Source organism: Capsicum annuum, chromosome 2 (genome assembly GCF_002878395.1).
Source record: "Capsicum annuum cultivar UCD-10X-F1 chromosome 2, UCD10Xv1.1, whole genome shotgun sequence".
NCBI classification, from domain to species: domain Eukaryota; kingdom Viridiplantae; phylum Streptophyta; class Magnoliopsida; order Solanales; family Solanaceae; genus Capsicum; species Capsicum annuum.
The window spans coordinates 72,470,081-72,489,353 of record NC_061112.1 but is presented as its reverse complement, the minus strand read 5'-3'; positions in this window follow the sequence as shown (position 1 = coordinate 72,489,353).

Sequence of the window (19,273 nt, the reverse complement as noted above, 5' to 3'; positions counted from 1 at the left end):
GTACCACATAGACACCACGTTTGCGCTACACAGAGTGCCAAATGGTCGTGGCACAAATCAAACAAACTCTTATTGCACCCCTTCCATGCCTTGCACACCTTGACCTCTCATTTCCACGTGTCTCCCTCTTATTGGTCAGTAAGCACCAATTTAAAAACCTAGGATCCCTTTTACCATGAGTTACCCTAAATACCTTAGCTTTTCCTATACAAAATACCAATAATGCCCCCAAAATCATAAAAATTATGCTTAAGTTTCTCTCTCTCTCTCTTATTCAATACATGGTTTTCCCTTCCAAATAGTCCCAACATGTTTTTTACTCCTCAAGAAAAATGGCAGACTCCTTTCTCCATGGACAAATTTTGTTTCTCCATTATTGTGTGATAGCCATATCAACCACGTGAGGGACAAATCCATCAAAATTCACGGCTTCCTACTCTAAACGTCATGGTTGACAGGAATTCAAAATAAAAAACTCAAGATCCCGCCTAAAACTTGAATCCCTAATGTTTCTCTATAAATATTTGTGTTTGGGATCTATTTGAAGAAGGTTTTTGGCCGAACATCCCCTCCACACAAAGGTTTTTAGCAACCTCCATGTATCTCCTCTAAAAGCTCGCTAAGCGCTAGATCCTCTCGACCTCTTTAGTTTTCTTACAAATTTCAAATCGGAGTTTGTTTAAAGTTAAGAATCATTGGTATTTGGATGTAGATTCGTTATCGAAAGATTCTCTAGTTCACTACCCTGAAACAGGTCACTAATATTCTTTTATTGCTTTGTATTGTTTCTACATTACTCTTGTATTCTTCATTTTTTAACCTGGCTCTGATACCAATTTGGAGGGGGTGCGGATAACTTGGGTAATTTGCATGGATAACTTGTACTTGGATAATTAGTAGATAACTAGTACTTACTAGTTCTATCATGTTAATTGAAATGCTATGTCATAACATTCCTTAGTTATTTGTTTTAACCTTATTAATTCTTCTATATTATTTTTAAGGTATACTATATGTTCCATATTTCTAGTTTTTATGTAGTCAAGTAGATTCTTTTTCATAAGTGTTTCTATTAATCTTATTTGCTCCATATCTTGTCTCCAATATTCTAAGTATTCGTAGTTTATCATTTTATCCTATAGTAGTTGTAATGCTGCAAATTTCTTTGTAATAATTTATTCTAATTGTACTATATCTGATATTAAATTCTAGGTTATTTATTTCGTTAATTATCTTGTCTCTTTCTTCTATGAATAATTCTATGTCTAAATCATAATCTAAACTATCTTTTAATTCTAGTTGTTCCAAAGTTTTATCTATCCAAATTAATCTTTCTTTTAATTGTCTTCTTCTTCTTTTAAGCTGGTTTCTATAATTAATTTCTTCGTATAGCCAGCTTTGTTTTTCTCTAATTCTTCTTATATATTCTAACATTTTTAATCTGTATAATATCCATCTGAATAATAACTATCTAAATATGAGCAGTAGCTATCATTATATAAGTGTAAGTTTTCTATAGAACTTGATAACTCTTCATTAAAATGAAATACCTTTTCATATATAATTTTCCTTATATCTACTATTTCTATATCCTTAAGTACATACAAAATAAGTATCTTAAATTTATCTATCATCCCATCAGATAAGTAGGTAGTCATTCTTTTTTTTATATGATGCTATTTCAAAATATTCCTTTCAACCATATACATAACAAAATATGATCATCTTAGATCACTATATACTAGATTATTCTTAAATAAGATGTTCTTCGGTCACTATTAGCATAGTAATCTGGATACTTTTTCCCTAAATAGCACCTCTACTCTGGTTATCCCCTATCACGACTTCTTTGCCTCACCGGTTTCACCTTTAGGATGACATAATTCTTGAATTTTTTTTTCCTTTTTCTCTTTGCTAATAAACTTCTTAACATGCTCTTCTTCGAATAATTCTATTATAAAGTTACTAATATGAGCTTATTTTATTATATCATGATTGTCAGAATTTTATGAATTTAGCTATTCATAATTATAAATGAAAATACCTGTTCTGGTAGATTTGATAAATCTGTGCTTTGCTCATCCATTTCGTTAGAAATATATCTGTTGTTATTAAATATTCAAACTTTTTAGTGTACAAGAGAGAAGGCTTGCTTTCAACACATGAAAGTCTTACGTTATCTTGGCAAATGACTTGCCTATTTATAATCTATAAAAGATGAAAAATGTGTAAAATATTTACTATTCCTACTTTACACATAAACTATATACTATTCCTACTTTACAAAAAGTCTTTACACTTGTCCTACTTTTTTAAAAGTAGAAAAGACTAATCTTTACAAAAAGTTCTAAAAAGACAAAACTTAATTAATGGCCTTTGCGAAAAAGTCAAAAAAGCTAAATAATTTACGTATCTAAGTCAAGAAAACTATTTACATGTCACTTTCTTTCATAACTCTTCTTTCATAAGTCAAGAAAACTATTCACATGTCACTTTCAACTTTAATATCTTGTTTTGCTTTCTTTTCTTCATCTTTATCTTAGCTGATTTTTCTTCGTTTGTTGTCTCTTTCTTTCTTTCTTTCTTTCTTGTCATTGATCCATCTGGATTTGTTTTGATTAACTCTTGCCTTCTTCTTTATTGTAACTGAACCTTCGGTATAACGTTATCTTCTCCATGACATTTTGAGCATAAATGGTCTGGATACTTATGTGCTATTATCTTACAGTATCTGGTCAATAACTCTTCTGAAATAAATTTTTCCTTAATTTCTTTGGTAGTAGGTTGCCTTTCTGGATTAAGTAGTATCATAATCTATCTTTGGCCTTCCTGTATATCTGCTTGTCGTAACTCTCTTGAATTTGAATATATCATTATCTGGTCTCTTGAATAATAACTCCAAATCGAATTCTAATTTGGAAAATTATTCGTTAACTCTTGGATAATTGTGGATATTTCAATAAGCCTTTTATTTGTATAAAAATCTGGTATATCTATTCTTGGTATTTCTGCCCGTGGTTCAATATTTTCTGGTATGATCATATCTTTTGTCATTCCTATTTTCATGACTTGTATAACTGGTTTAATCTCATCATATAATATCTCTGCTGGTGCTGTATAGAACTTTACAAAAAATAAATTGCCTTTAGTTATCTTTTTGTAAGTGGTGATTGCTTTATCTACCTTCGGTATAACTGCTACTTCACTTTCGTCTTGGGTATATATAGTATTGAGTAGTTCATAACTATAACATGTTTTAACTAGATTTGGGCTAGTTTTTGGTAATGCAATTAAATTATTGTATCCTAGTAACTTTTGGGTTATAAAATCTGTATTTGGTTCTTAGATGTTTGTAGCTCTGGGGTTAAGATTTATATAAGTTTGTATCTTGTGGATGTTTTCATTATATGATCTAGTTATGTGATTATAGGCTTTCTTATCTTGGTTTAGGCTATCTAGATATGTGGTAGTTTGTGGGGGTATGAACAATGGGTCTTTTGGTGTTTTTGGTATAAATCGCTTGTCAAATATCTTGTTCAAGTTCATATTGAATTCCTCCTAACTTCTTTGCTTGTACCTACAGAAGTAGATTGACAAACGATATGGGTTTTATGGAGTGTTCCAACGTCTTCTTTTAGCTCTGAAATTTTATTGTCTTCCGATCGACATAGCTCAACACGCTGCTGAGTTATCTGAGCCATAGCCTCAGACTTCAGTTTAACTTCATTAGTCTTTAGCTTTTCTATCTCATTTCCCATACTATCCACTTTCAGTGAAAGCGTAGTTAGGGTTTTAAGTACCTTTTCTAGAGTATCATCTTCTGTAATATCAGTTTGGGTAGCTTTGTCTTGATATGTAATCTGCAATAACATTCTTGTTAGTCCAGATTACTTCAATTGTAAATGTAAAATTTAATATATTTAATACTAGTCTCCGAATTTCCTTCGTTGTAACTGAATTTTGTATTTTTCTTGTTAACCACCATCGTACTTGTGTATTATTTGTTCGTACAATAAACTTGTTATATACAATATACGACTCAAATGCTAATAAACATTTATATAATGAACATAACTCTTTTCTATTTATTTCCCATTTTATTTCTATTTTATTAAACGTTCCTGAGTAGTATCTACAATGATGTTCTAATTTTTCTTCTTCATATCTATATTTAAGTACTCCTCCATAATTATATTCACTTTCATCTGCTTCTACTATATATGTAAATTGTTTATTTTCTTCTGGAAATTGTAATTTTGGTAACTCTTACAAAATATTTTTATTTTTTGTACTTGTTTTTTTATCTTTTTCGTTGTAATTATATTCTAAATCCTTTTTTAATTTTTCCTGTAATGGTTTTAGGTTTTCTGCTAATTTTTTGGTATATATTCTCTTACTTGATTTACTAATCCTAAAAACAATTGTAATTTCTTTTTTGTATCTAATTCTTCTTTTTAATGTATTATTTTTTGTCCTATATGTTGTTGCATTTTTACTCCACTTTTATCTATTTGTATTCTTAAAAACTCTATCTGATTTTTCATAATTTCAGCTTTCTTTTCACTTAAACTTATTTCTGAATTTTCTACTATACCAGCAAATTGTTCTAGTAATTTTAAATGTTCCTCTTTAGTTTTTTGTATATAATAGTATATCATCTATGTATACTATACAATTAGGTAGTTGTTTAAAATAACTATCCATAAAGTGTTGATATCTACCTGGTGCATTTTTATATCCAAATGGTAACACATTCCATTCATAAAATCCTTGTGGTACTATAAATGCAGTTAATTTTTTAAATTCTTCTTCTAGCTTTAAATGGTAAAATCCTGATTTACAATCGAACTTACTAAAGTAATTATATCCTTGTATCTATCTTATTTTTAATATCTTATTTGGTATTGGATAATTATATGTCATAGTTTTTGCATTTAGGTTTCTATAATCAATAACCATTCTACTTTTTCCTCTTTTTTGTTCACTTTGCTTATTTACTATAAATGCTAGATTATTGGGTTTACTATTATTTTTTTGTATGTATTATTTTTCTAATAATTCATCTATATGCATTTTAAATTTTTTTAAATCATCAACGTTATATGTTAATGGTTTTTGGGTTATTATACTATTTTTATCTATTAGCTCAATTTTTACAGTAGTTTTACATTTTTTCTATCCTTTTAATGGATTTTCACTATATAGTTGTCTTAATTTTTTCTTTATTATTTCTACCTTATCTATTGAAAATATAGTTATTTCTTCTTTATTTATGGAAAATATAACTAGTTCTATTGTGGCTTCAGTAATTTTTTATATTTCTAATTTTTGTGTGATTTTTTCACTTCCTTTTATCCAATCAGTTTTCTTTCTTATTTTATTAATAACTCTTTTTGCTCTTACCTTTTGTTTACATGGTGTTGTAAACCACCAGTGTGTTTTAGTTATTATATGTGGGTATAGTTTATCTAAAAACGGCATTGCTAAAAGCATATCTTTTGATGTTAGTTCATAATTATAGATAGTTCATAATTATAGATCTCTTCCATTGTTAATATCTTATCCCATACTTGTATTTTTACATTTCTAGCTTTATAGGTAATTAAGCTTCCTTCATTATTAAATCCTTTGACTACTATTGGTGTTTTTAGCTTATCGCATTTGTCTTTTGGTAAACAATTATATCTACATAAGTTAGCTTCTTCTCCTGTATCTATCATAGGTGTATAATATCTATTATAATATCCTTCTACTATTATTTTCATAAGTACATATATTTTCATATAATGTCAAAGCTCTTTTTATTAATAATTTTTGTGTATTATAGGTTATGGTTATTTGTGTATGTTCTATATTGTAGGGTTTTACTTGTTCCAACCATTTTATTTCTAATATTATGTCTGCTTTTTGCATATCTTCCTTTATTTTAAATTCTATTTTTATTTTGCTAACTCCTATTATTATTTCCTTTTCTGCTGTATCTTTAGTAGTTATTAAACTTCTTGGTAGATCTGGGCATATATTACTATTAGATTTTATTTCTTCATTTTTCACTAGGTATTTTGCTATATGGTTTTCTCGTTGTCCTGTATTTAGAAGTATTAAATATTCTTTTTCATTTATTGTTTCCGTTATATAATATTGATTTAAATTAACTGTTGAAGTTATTTCATAATTTGTTCTTTTCGATGATCCTAATGATTCTGATTTTTTGAAAGCTATTATTTTTGTTGTACTTATTCTATCATTTATTATTGCTAAATCTTCTTCTATATCCAGGTGTTTGTAACTATAATCATTGTTTTTACAAATTGTTCAAAAGTACTTTTTACTTGTATGTTATTAGTTTTATTTTTTCCCATTATTTTATGTTTTGTTGTTAATACATATAGATTTTTACATCTTGCTGTAAATATTTTACTTCCTGGGGTTAGTTCTATTCCTTATATTTTCCAATATAATACTAATGATTTATCTATAATTTTAACTATTATTGCCACTGAATAATTCGCACTTCTTATGAATTTATATTTTTGGTATATTAAATTTCCTCTTATGGCAGTTATTATACCTTTTTCTATAGGTTTTATGAGTCTATCATCTGCTAAATATAATTCTATTGGTGTATCTATTTCTTCTCTAAAACATGCTTTTATTAATATCTCTGTTCCTCTAAGGTGTACATATTTTATTGGGTTTTTACTTTTTATATCATTTATTTCTTTATTAATTATTCTTTTTGTTACTAGTTGTATACTAGCTCTACCATTTGCATATCTATAGTCTATTACATGTTCTTTTTGGCTTACTACGTACGTAGTATTTTTCTTTTCGTCTACTAAATATGTTTTTTATATTTGGTATTTTAAATATTTTTACTACACTTAAATCTAATTATTTTCCTTTTATCTCGTCAAATATCTTATTATCAAATATTATTTTCTGATCTGTTCTTTCTTCATTTAAATATTCTTCCTTTATTATTATTTTTACATCTTCTTCAGTCATTTGATTAATCTAATTCACTATCTATTTCATTATCTTTTTCATTTTCTAAAATTTCATATATACTATCTGGACTTTCTAATTCATAATCAATAAAATCTATTTGCATATATTCTGCATTTTCTATCTTTATTTCTGATATTTGTTTTTTTTAGGTCTTTAGGCATTTTATAATCTCTAGCTAAATGTCCTAGTTTTCCACAATTATAACAAGTACATTCTTTTATAGATTTCTTTCTCCTATATGGTCTTTTATATTAATAAATTTTTACATAATATCTTTATCTTGGTTTCTTATACTTATATTTTGATTTTTTGTATTTCTTATATTTCTTATGTCTTTTTCTTTTTTTATAATATCTTTCTTTCTTGACATCCAAATTGAGGTGCTATTTTATCTTTGCAACATGCTAAATTTTTTATCAATATTTTTTCCATTTTCATTTCTTCTCTGTATTTTTCACATAAATTTCTAAACCATTATTGTAGAAATTTTATTCTTACTCCTAGAGTATTTACTATGTTTGCTTCATCCCAATTCTTTAATATTTTTAAACTAAATGGTTCAGGTAATTTACTAAAATATAATCTTCTAACTTCTTTACTTTCTTTTGTATTATTTGCTTCCTTATAGTATTATTCTTTAAATGTGCACGTATATTCATCTATATAGCACATATTACATATTGCTAGTTTTAACATTAAATTCCTATTTGTATGTTTTTCTTTGTTTTGTTCTTCGTCTTCTGTTGTCATTCTGCTAAATTCATCTCTTATAGCCATTTCATATTTTTTTCAATATGTCTATAGGTGTTAGTTTTGTTACTGTTGTTCCTTTTGTTTTTTTATTATTTCTTAATACCTTTTTACTATCTTCAGTTAAATTTAAAAACAGTAATTTTGCTGTTCCTATTAATGTTCTGTCTATATATTCTGGTGTATCTATTGCATTTATACCATTGTCTAATAATTTTTTTATCATATATCCTATCCATAATTGTATCGTTTCATCTACATCTATTACATAGTCTAAGTCTAAAAAGTTATAACTTTTATTAATTATTTGTTTTGGTGTCCATTTGTTATTCATCCCTTAGGTTGTATTTTTTAAATTTACTTTTATCATAATATGTAGGTTTTCTTATCTCTAATGTACTAGGCATTATATTTTCTTCAACCTTTTTATCAAGAGTATTTATTTCTGTGTTAGTATTTTCTAAGTTTTCTTTATTAATTACTTCTTGTTTTTCATTTATTTTTAACTTTTCTATATTTAGTAAGATTTCTGTATATGTTTCAATATCTTCCGAATCATAATTATCTGTTCTTCAACATCTATTATATTTATTTCTATTTCATTATTTTCTAATTCTTTATTTTCTAATTTTTCTTTAAATTGATTTATCTCAATTAATAATTTTTGTTCTTTATCCCTTTCTTCTTTTCCTTTCTGTCTTTTTTCATACAGCTCTTTTAGTATTTGTAGTTTTTCTAATTCAGCATGCTATTATTTTTAGTTTCTTCTATTTTTTGTATTTCTTGTGTAGTCAGTTGTTTTATTTTATCTATTTTTTTATCCTATCTATTTCTTCATTTTCTCTTGCTATTCGTACCATATCTGTTAATTTATCTTCTAATTTTAATTCTTCTTTCTCTAACATTAAATATAAATGTTCATCTATTTTCTTTTATCTTCTTCCTAAATTAGAAAATACTATTCTTATTTTTAATCCTAATGGTTTTCATATGTTTTTTCATCTATTATAAATTCTTCTTTGTTCATTTTATCTACTTGATAGAGTATAGATCATGTTGATATATGTATTCTAAACTATCTATTTGTGATTCTAAATATGATATTTCTTTTTTTTGTGTATTTATTGATTTTTGACATACTCCTACAATCATGTTGTATTGTAGTCTTTCCTTTCTTATTTTTAATTGTTTTCGTTTTTCAGATATTATTTGTTTTGGTTCTTTATATTTTTTGTGATTTTGTTATGTTATTCATCTGTACAATATTTATAATATTTTGGTGGATACTGAAATATGATTTTATCATAATTAGTTGGTATGTATCACATTCTTCTAGATTTTAAACGAATTATTAATTTTGCCCATTGCTAGATATTAAGGTAATTAAGTAAACTAATCTATGAGAATTTTCTTTTGTTTTATTTAACTTCTTATATTGTGGGTAGTAACAAGTTAAAATTCTTTTTATTTTTCTAAAAGCTTGTATATTTTTAAATGGTCTTCTCATATTCAATAAATAAATAACAACAAGATAACGTAATTAATAATAGCTTATAATTAAATTAACATCTCTAATATACAATGTAATTAATAATAGTTTTGTATAGTTAAATTAACACATATCTACTTGTATATTTTTTAAATAGCATAGCTTTGATACCAATTGTAGGAGGTACGGACAGATAATACACAAATACATCTCTAACATTTCTCGTAATCAACACATATCTACTTGTACATTTTTTAAATAACATAGCTCTAATACCAATTGTAGGGGGTGCGAATAGTGCGGGTAATTTGCGTGGATAACTTGCACTTGGATAATTAGTAGATAACTAGTATTTACTAGTTCTATCATGTTAATTGAAATGCTATGTCATAACATTCCTTAGTTATTTGTTTTAATTTTATTAATTCCTCTATATTATTTTTAAGGTATACTATATGTTCCATATTTCTAGTTTTTATGTAGTCAAGTAGATTCTTTTTCATAGGTGTTTCTATTAATCCTATTTGCTCCATATCTTGTCTCCAATATTCTAAGTATTCATAATTTATCATTTTATCCTATAGTAGTTATAATACTGCAAATTTCTTTGTAATAATTTATTCTAACTGTACTATATCTGATATTAAGTTCTAGGTTATCTATTTCGTTAATTATCCTGTCTTTTTCTTCTATGAATAATTCTATATCTAAATCATAATCTAAACTATCTTTTAATTCTAGTTGTTCCAAGGTTTTATCTATCCAAATTAATCTTTCTTTTAGTTGTTTTCTTCCTCTTCTAAGCTGGTTTCTATAATTAATTTCTTCGTATAGCCAACTTTATTTTTCTCTAACACTTCCAATATATTCTAATATTTTTAATCTGTATTATATCCGTCTGAATAACAACTATCTAAATATGAGCAGTAGTTTTCATTATATAAGTGTAGGTTTTCTATAGAACTTAATAACTCTTCATCTTCATCCTCAAAATTTCATATCTTTTCCCATATTATTTTCTTTACGTCTATGATCTCTATATCTCTAAGTATATATAAAACGAATATTTTAAGATTATATGTCATTTAGGCTTTATTAAATGCTTTTTCATAATATTCTTCTATATTTTCATTAAGGTATTCTATGTATTTTATATTTCTAGTTCTCATATATTCTTCTAAATTTATTTTCATTAGTTTTTCCATTAATTGTATATTTTTCATATCCGTGTTCAAATATTCGTAGTTTATTATGGTTGATGCGTAGGTTTGGCATGTAGGTATATGTAGGAGTAGGTAGGTAGGTGTGGTATGTAATTTATTCTAGTCATAATATATTTATCAAATATTTTTTCCCATATAATCTTTATTATATCTACTAGTTCTATATCCTTAAGTACATACAAAACAAGTATCTTAAATTTATCTATCATTTCATCGGATAAGTAGGTAGTCATTCTTTTTCATATGATTCTATTTCAAAATATTCCTTTCAACCATGTACATAACAAAATATGATGATCTTAGATCACTATATACTAGATTATTCTTAAATAACATGTTCTTCGGTCACTATTAGCATGGTAATCTGGATACTTTTTCCCTAAACAGCGCCTCTACTCTGGTTACTCCCCTATCGCGGCTTCTGTGCCTCACCGGTTTCACCTTTAGGATGGCATAGTTCTTGGAAATTTTTTTTCTTTTCCACTTTGCTAATAAACTTCTTAACATGCTATTCTTCGAATAGTTTTACTATAAAGTAACTAAAATGAGCTTATTTTATTATATCATGATTGTCAAGAATTTATGAATTTAGCTATTCATAATTATAAATGAAAATACCTGTTCTGGAAGATTTGATAAATCTGTGCTTTGCTCATCCATAAATTTTCCTTAGAAATATATCTATTTTTATTAAATATTTAAACTTTTCAGTGTACAAGAGAGAAGACTTGCTTTCAACACATGAAAGTCTTGCCTTTAGATTGTCGTATGGCTTACATATTTATAATCCTAAAAGATGGAAAACACTATTTCTAACTTTACATCTGTCAAAAAAGTAAAAGACTAATAATGATCCTGTCTTTATATTTGTAAAAAAAGTAAAAATCAAATAATAGCAAGTACCAAAAAACTAATAAATGATACAAGAAAAGTCAAAAAGAATAGTCTAGAAATAGGAAATGCTTTTAAATGTTTTCATAATTTATGTATTTCATATTCCACAAAGTTATCTTTTTTCTTCATATGTCATTTTTATATTTCAATGCTTTGCCTTCTTTCTTTTATTATTTCTTCATCGGTCAGTACTGCTTTATATATTTTGTCGTTCATCTCCTACCTGGCGTTCTTATTTTCTTGGTTGATTTTTTTTTATTCTAGCTGGACTTCTGGAATCACGTTATTTTCTCTATTGCATTTGGAGCATAGGTGGTCTGGATATTTGTGTCCTATCATTTTGCAATATCTTGTTAATAATTTTTCTAAAATAAATCCCTTCTTAATTGCACTTGCAGTTGGTTGTTTTTCTGGATTGAGTAGTGTTAAAATCCATTGTCTAGCTTCTTCCATGTCTGACTGTCGTAGCTCCCTTGAATTTGAATATATCATTTCATGATCTCTTGAATAATAACTCCATATTGGATTCTCATTTAGGTTGTTATTTGCTAATTCTTGAACAATTGAAGATATTCAGATAATTCATTTATTTTTATAAAAATCAGGTATCTCAACTTTAGGTATCTCTGGCTATTGAACAATATCTTTCGGTATAATCATATCTCTGGTTAATCCTATTTTTACAACTTGTATACTGGTTTAATTTCGTCATATAATATCTCTACTGGTGTAGTATAAAACCTTATAAAAAATAGATTTCCTTTGGTTATTTTCTTATAGGTGGCGAATGCTTTATATAATTCTGGTATAGCTGTTAGTTCATCTCCTTCTTGGGTATATCCGGTATTTAATAATTCATAACTGAAATAAGTTTTAACTAAGCTTGGGTTGGTTTTTGGTAGTGTGATTAACTTGTTGTAACCTTATAATTTTTGGGTTATATTGTTTGTATTTGGTTCTTGGATATTTGTAGTTCTGGGGTTAAGGTTTAGGTAAGTCTGTATTTTTTGTGGATATTTTCTATGTATGATCGAGTGATATGGTTATAGGCTTTTCTGTCTTGGTTTAAACTTTCTCGATATGTGGTAGTTTGTGGGGGTATGAACAAAGGGACTTTTTGTGTTTTTGTTATAAATGGTTTTTCAAATATCTTGTTCACGTTCATGTTCTGATATCTTTGTCCACTAACTCCTTCACTTGTACCTACAATTGTAGATTGATAAACGTTATGGGTTTTATGAAGTGCCCCAACGTCGACTTTTAGCTCTAGAATTTTACTGTCCTCCGATCGACATAGCTCTGCACACTGCAGAGTTATCTAAGTCATAGCTTCAGACTTCAGTTTACTGCAGAGTTATCTGAGTCATAGCTTCAGACTTCAGTTTAACTTCATTAGTCTTTAGCTTTTCTATTTCATTACCCATACTGTCCTCTTTTAGTGAAAGTATAGTTAGGGTTTTAAGTATCTTTTCTAAAGCATCATCTTCTATTATATCAGTTTGTGTAGCTTTCACTTGATTGTAATCTGCAGTAACATTCTTGTTAGTTTTGATTACTTCAACTGTAAATGTAAAATTTAATATGTTTAATACTAGTCTCCGAATTTCGTTTGTTGTAACTAAATTTTGTATTTTCTTTGTTAACCACCAACGTAGCTGTGTATTATTTGTTCGTACAATAAACTTGTTATATAAAATATATGGATCAAATGCTAATAAACATTTATATAATGAGCACAATTCTTTTCTATTTATCTCCCATTTTATTTCTGTTTCATTAAACGTTCCTGAGTAGTATCTACAATGATGTTCTAATTTTTCTTCTTCATATCTATATTTAAGTACTCCTCCATAATTATATTCACTTGCGTCTTCTTCTACTATAAATGAAATTTTTTTATTTTCATCTGGAAATTATAATTTTGGTAATTCCTTACAAAATATTTTTATCTTCTGGACTTGTTTTTTTATCTTCTTCGTTGTAATTATATTCTACATCCTTTTTAATTTTTTTTGTAATGGCTTTATGTTTTCTGCTAATTTTGGTATATATTCTCTTACTTGGTTTACTAATCCTAAAAACAATTGTAATTTCTTTTTTGTATCTAATTCTTCTTTTTAATGTATTATTTTTTGTACTATATGTTGTTGCATTTTTACTCCACTTTTATCTATCTGTATTCTTAAAAACTCTATCTGATTTTTCATAATTTTAGCTTTCTTTTCACTTAAACTTATTCCTGAATTTTCTACCATACCAGCAAATTGTTCTAGTAATTTTAAATGTTCCTCTTTAGTTTTTGAATATAATAGTATATCATCTATGTATACTATACAATTAGGTAGTTGTTTAAAATAACTATCCATAAAGTGTTGATATCTATCTGGTGCATTTTTATATCCAAATGGTAACACATTCCATTCATAAAATCCTTGTGGTACTATAAATGCAGTTAATTTTTTAAATTCTTCTTCTAGCTTTAAATGGTAAAATCCTGATTTACAATCGAACTTACTAAGTAATTATATCCTTGTATCTATCTTATTTTTAATATCTTATTTGGTATTGGATAATTATATGTCATAGTTTTTGCATTTAGGTTTCTATAATCAATAACCATTCTACTTTTTCCTCTTTTTTGTTCACTATGCTTATTTACTATAAATGCTGGACTATTGTGTTTACTATTACTTTTTTGTATGTATTATTTTTCTAATAATTCATCTATATGCATTTTAAATTTTTTTAAATCATCAACGTTATATGTTAATGGTTTTTGGGTTATTATACTATTTTTATCTATTAGCTCAATTTTTACAGTAGTTTTACGTTTTTTCTATCCTTTTAATGGATTTTCACTGTATAGTTGTCTTAATTTTTTCTTTATTATTTCTACCTTATCTATTGAAAATATAGTTATTTCTTCTTTATTTATTGAAAATATAACTAGTTCTATTGTGGCTTCAGTATTTTTTATATTTTCTAAATTTTGTGTGATTTTTTCACTTCCTTTTATCCAATCAGTTTTCTTTCTTATTTTATTAATAACTCTTTTTGCTCTTACCTTTTGTTTATATGGTGTTTTAAACCACCAGTATGTTTAGTTATTATATGTGAGTATAGTTTATCTAAAAACGACATTCCTAAAAGCATATCATTTGATGTTACTTCATAATTATAGATCTCTTCTATTGTTAATATCTTATCCCATACTTGTATTTTTATATTTCTAGCTTTATAGGTAATTAAGCTTCCTTCATTAATAAATCCTTTGACTACAATTGGTGTTTTAAGCTTATCGCATTTGTCTTTTGGTAAACAATTATATCTACATAAGTTAGCTTCGGCTCCTGTATCTATCATAGGTGTATAATATCTATTATAATATCCTTCTACTATTATTTTCATAAGTACATATATTTTCATATCATGTCAAAGCTCTTTTTATTAATAATTTTTCTCTATTATAGGTTATAGTTATTTGTGTATGTTCTATATTGTAGGGTTTTACTTGTTCTAACCATTTTATTCCTAATATTATGTCTGCTTTTTTCATATCTTCCTTTATTTCAAATTCTATTTTTGTTTTTCTAACTCCTATTATTATTTCCTTTTCTGCTGTATCTTTAGTAGTTATTAAACTTCTTGGTAGATCTGGGCATATATTACTATTAGATTTTATTTCTTCATTTTTCACTAGGTATTTTGCTATATGGTTTTCTTGTTGTCCTGTATTTAGAAGTATTAAATATTCTTTTTCATTTATTGTTCCCGTTATATAATATTGAGTTAAATTAGCTGTTGAAGTTATTTCATAATTTGTTCTTTTCGATGATCCTGATGATTCTGTTTTTTCGAAAGCTATTCTTTTGTTGTATTTATTCTATCATTTATTATTTCTAAATCTTCTTCTATATCCATGTGTTTGTAACTATAATCATTGTTATCAGTTATTTTTACAAATTATTCAAAAAGACTTTCTATTTGTATTTTATTAAATTTATTTTTCCCGTTATTTTATGTTTTGATACATATAGATTTTACATCTTGCTGTAAATATTTTACTTACTGGGGTTAGTTCTATTCTTGATATTTTTCAATATAATACTAATGATTTATTATGTTTTTATCTGTTATTGCCACTGAATAAATCACACTTATTATGAATTTAAATTTTTGGTATATTAAATTTCCTCTTATGGCAGTTATTATACTTTTTTCTATAAGTTTATAATTCTATCATCTGCTAAATATAATTCTATTGGTGTATCTATTCCTTCTCTAAAACATGCTTTTATTAATATCTCTGTTCCTCCAAGGTGGACATATTTTATTGGGCCTTTACTTTTTATATCTTTTATTTCTTTATTAATTATTCTTTTTGTTACTAGTGGTATACTATCTCTACCTTTTGCATATCTACAGTCTATTACATGTTCTTTTTGGCTTACTACGTAGTATTCTTCTTTTCGTCTACTAAATATATTTTTTATTATTGGTATTTGTAATACCCCATATTTTCGTGCTAGAATTCTAACCATCGTTCCTGCACGTCTAAGCTCTAATCCAAGTGATTCTCACATGATTACAAGTTGCATGATCATTATCCTAGTCTATGGAGTAGTTTAGAGGTGGAAAATATTTATAGTAATGACATAGAACAAGGTTGAGCTAAGACCAATTGATTCATCCAAAGTTTGGCATTCTATTCTACAAGGGTCAACTTCAAACATGAATATCTCTTAATATACATGGAATTTTTCATCCCAATACCTATCAAATAGTAGATAATTGAATTATCTTTCCAACGATACCAATTTAGCAAAAATCCAATACCTGAGCGAAAGATTATGCCCATTTTTGTGAGAGGCAGTAAGGGTGTGAGATGGGCAATGCGCCGCCCAATCAAATGTGTGCGATTGGGAGTGGGAGACACTTAAATGTCCTCCATAAGGTGTGTGACGCACACCTTAAGGTCTGCCATGGGTTGTGCGCCGCATACCTCACTTTCAAGTGCCAAAAACACCCCTATATATGTCTATAACACGGGATTTAACCTCAATTATCCAAAATAAGCTCTCATTCACAAAAAAATTCACCAAGAACAACCTTTAGGGTTTCAACATAAAAACCCCAATAGCTAGAGATTCAACCGTGGGAATTTTATAATTTTTACATATTCGAAATTCCCGTTACGAAGGCTACGAGGGACACCCAAAAATTCGTGAATAGCATTATGTCATTCGGAGAGTCACTCAAAGCTTCAAGTTTAAGGTATGTGGGGTAATGAACAAGAACACCCTTTCGTTCTTGTGCCCAAAATATTTATGTAATTACGAAAGATACATGATTTTACATGTTTTACTATGAATTTGAAATATTATTTTATATACCATGTTGTTGTTCAAGAGATTATGATATTTCTAAATGCCTAGAAGATAAATTTCATGAGTTTGATGTTGTTATTATGCTTAAAGCTGAAATTTCCTGATTTTTAAATGAATTATGCATGTTTATGATATAAAGCATGAACTTTGAGATGTTTTGTCAAAGTATTGATATATGGGTCATTAAACCCTCTTTAAGATTGATGTTTTTGAGAATTTATGTGCTACATGCACCCAAGTTTAGACTATTTGGAAGCAATTTAGAAAGATTTAACCTTTTGGTCACAATAGAGTTGAAATTCACTTTATGAAATGAGATTAGAGACTTTATCATTGATTTCCTTATGAAATATGAGATTACCTTTAAAGTGAATTTTCTTGAGATTTTTGAGCATAGTATTGGGAGTAGTATTTAGCACCAAGTTGGGTATGTTACTATGGTTTCATACCCCAGAACTAAGTGCCACCGTAGGTTGAGATATTTATTCCCACTATACGTGGATGACTGAGATAGTGATCACTGAGATAAAATTATTCTATTTCGATGGCAAGGGTAGAACAACCCTAACCTTATGGAGTAAGTCATGGGACATCATGGATGCTCACATGGTGTACATGTCTGTTAGAAGAACCTCCCAAATAGATGCCCCCCACTCTTAAAACGGTCTATAGATTTAAAACTTTAAGATAAAGTATTTACTATGCATAATGAGTTTCAGAATTCATTTAGCCTATGAGTTTTGAGAACAGAAACAGGACTCAGATTTTAGAACTAAGTGTAATGGCTCACAAGATCTAGATTTTGTGCTTTACTATTCATGATTTATATCTTCAGATTTCAGATTTACTCGAGCTTTGTGAGTCATTTACATTTAGTATGCATGATTTATAAATGATGATTATGAGATATTGTTTACTTATTGCATGCACCCCCATATTATTGGTACATTTTCCATGGTACTGACCCACATATTCGTATGTGGGCTACATTTTCTCGTAATGTAGGTACAAGGTATAGTATGCACCTTTAGATCCAGTCAGCTCGCAGCATCCAGTCAGCAGGTGATGAGCCTTTTTGATTCAAGGGCTCGAGTTAGTTATACAGAGTTAATAGTGTTGTATTTTATTTATTCAGTCGTATTGAGTGGGGATAGTCGGGAGTCATGACCCGGCTACCCCTAGTCAGTACTAGTAGAGGCTTCATAGACAGTTAGTAAAAGTTGGTATATTCTGTTTCAGTTTTGGTTGTAAAGGCAGAGTTGTAATCTTGTAAATTCAGTTTTGTATTTAGTCAGATTCAGAAAAGAGTTATTTTCCGCAGATTTTTATAGATTTGTACTTTTTATTTAGTTTCTTATTAGTTATGCCAGTAGAAGAGTTATCTTGGGGTCACTTGTGACCCTAAGCACCGTGTGACGTCTCAGGATCCGATTTCAGGGCGTTACAGTATTTTAAATATTTTTCTACACTTAAATCCATTTCTTTTCCTTTTATTTCATCAAATATATTATTATCAAATATTATTTTCTGATCCGTTCCTTCTTCATTTAAATATTCTTTCTTTATTATTATTTTTATATCTTTTTCAGTCATTTGATTCATCTAATTCACTATCTATTTCATTATCTGTTTCATTTTTCAAAATTTCATATATACTATCTTCACTTTCTAATTCGTAATCTATATAAACTATTTGCATGTATTCTGCATTTTCTATCTTTATTTCTGATATTTGTTTCTTTTTTGGGTCTTTAGGTATTTTACAATCTCTAGCTAAATGTCCTAATTTTCCACAATTATAACAAGTACATTCTTTAATATATTTCTTTCTCCTATATAATCTTTTATATTTATAATTTTTTACATAATATTTTTTTTATTGGTTTCTTATACTTATATTTTGATTTTTTTTGTATTTCTTATATTTCTTATGTCTTTTCTTTTCTTATAATATCTTTCTTCACATCCAAATTGAGGTGCTATTTTATCTTTGCAACATGCTAAATTTTTTAGTAAAGAAGAAAGTAAAGAAGTTAGAAGATTATATTTTAGTAAATTACTTGAACCATTTACTTTAAAAATAATAAAGAGTTGGAATGAAACAAACATAGTAGATACTCTAGGAGCAAGAATAAAATTTCTACAACAATGATATAGGAATATATGTGAAAAATATAGAGAAGAAATGAAAATGAAAAAAACATTAATAAGAAATTTAACGTGTGGCAAGGATAAAATACCACCTCAACTTGGATGTGAAGAAAAATATTATAAGAAAAGAAAAAGACATAAGAAATATAAGAACCACAAAAAATCAAAATATAAGTATAAGAAACCAAAAAAAAGATATTATGTAAAAAATTATAAATATAAAAGACCATATAGGAGAAAGAAATCTGTAAAAGAATGTACTTGTTATAATTGTGAAAAACTAGGACATTTATCTAGAGATTGTAAAATGCCTAAAGACCCAAAAAGAAACATATATCAGAAATAAAGATAGCAAATACAGAATATAT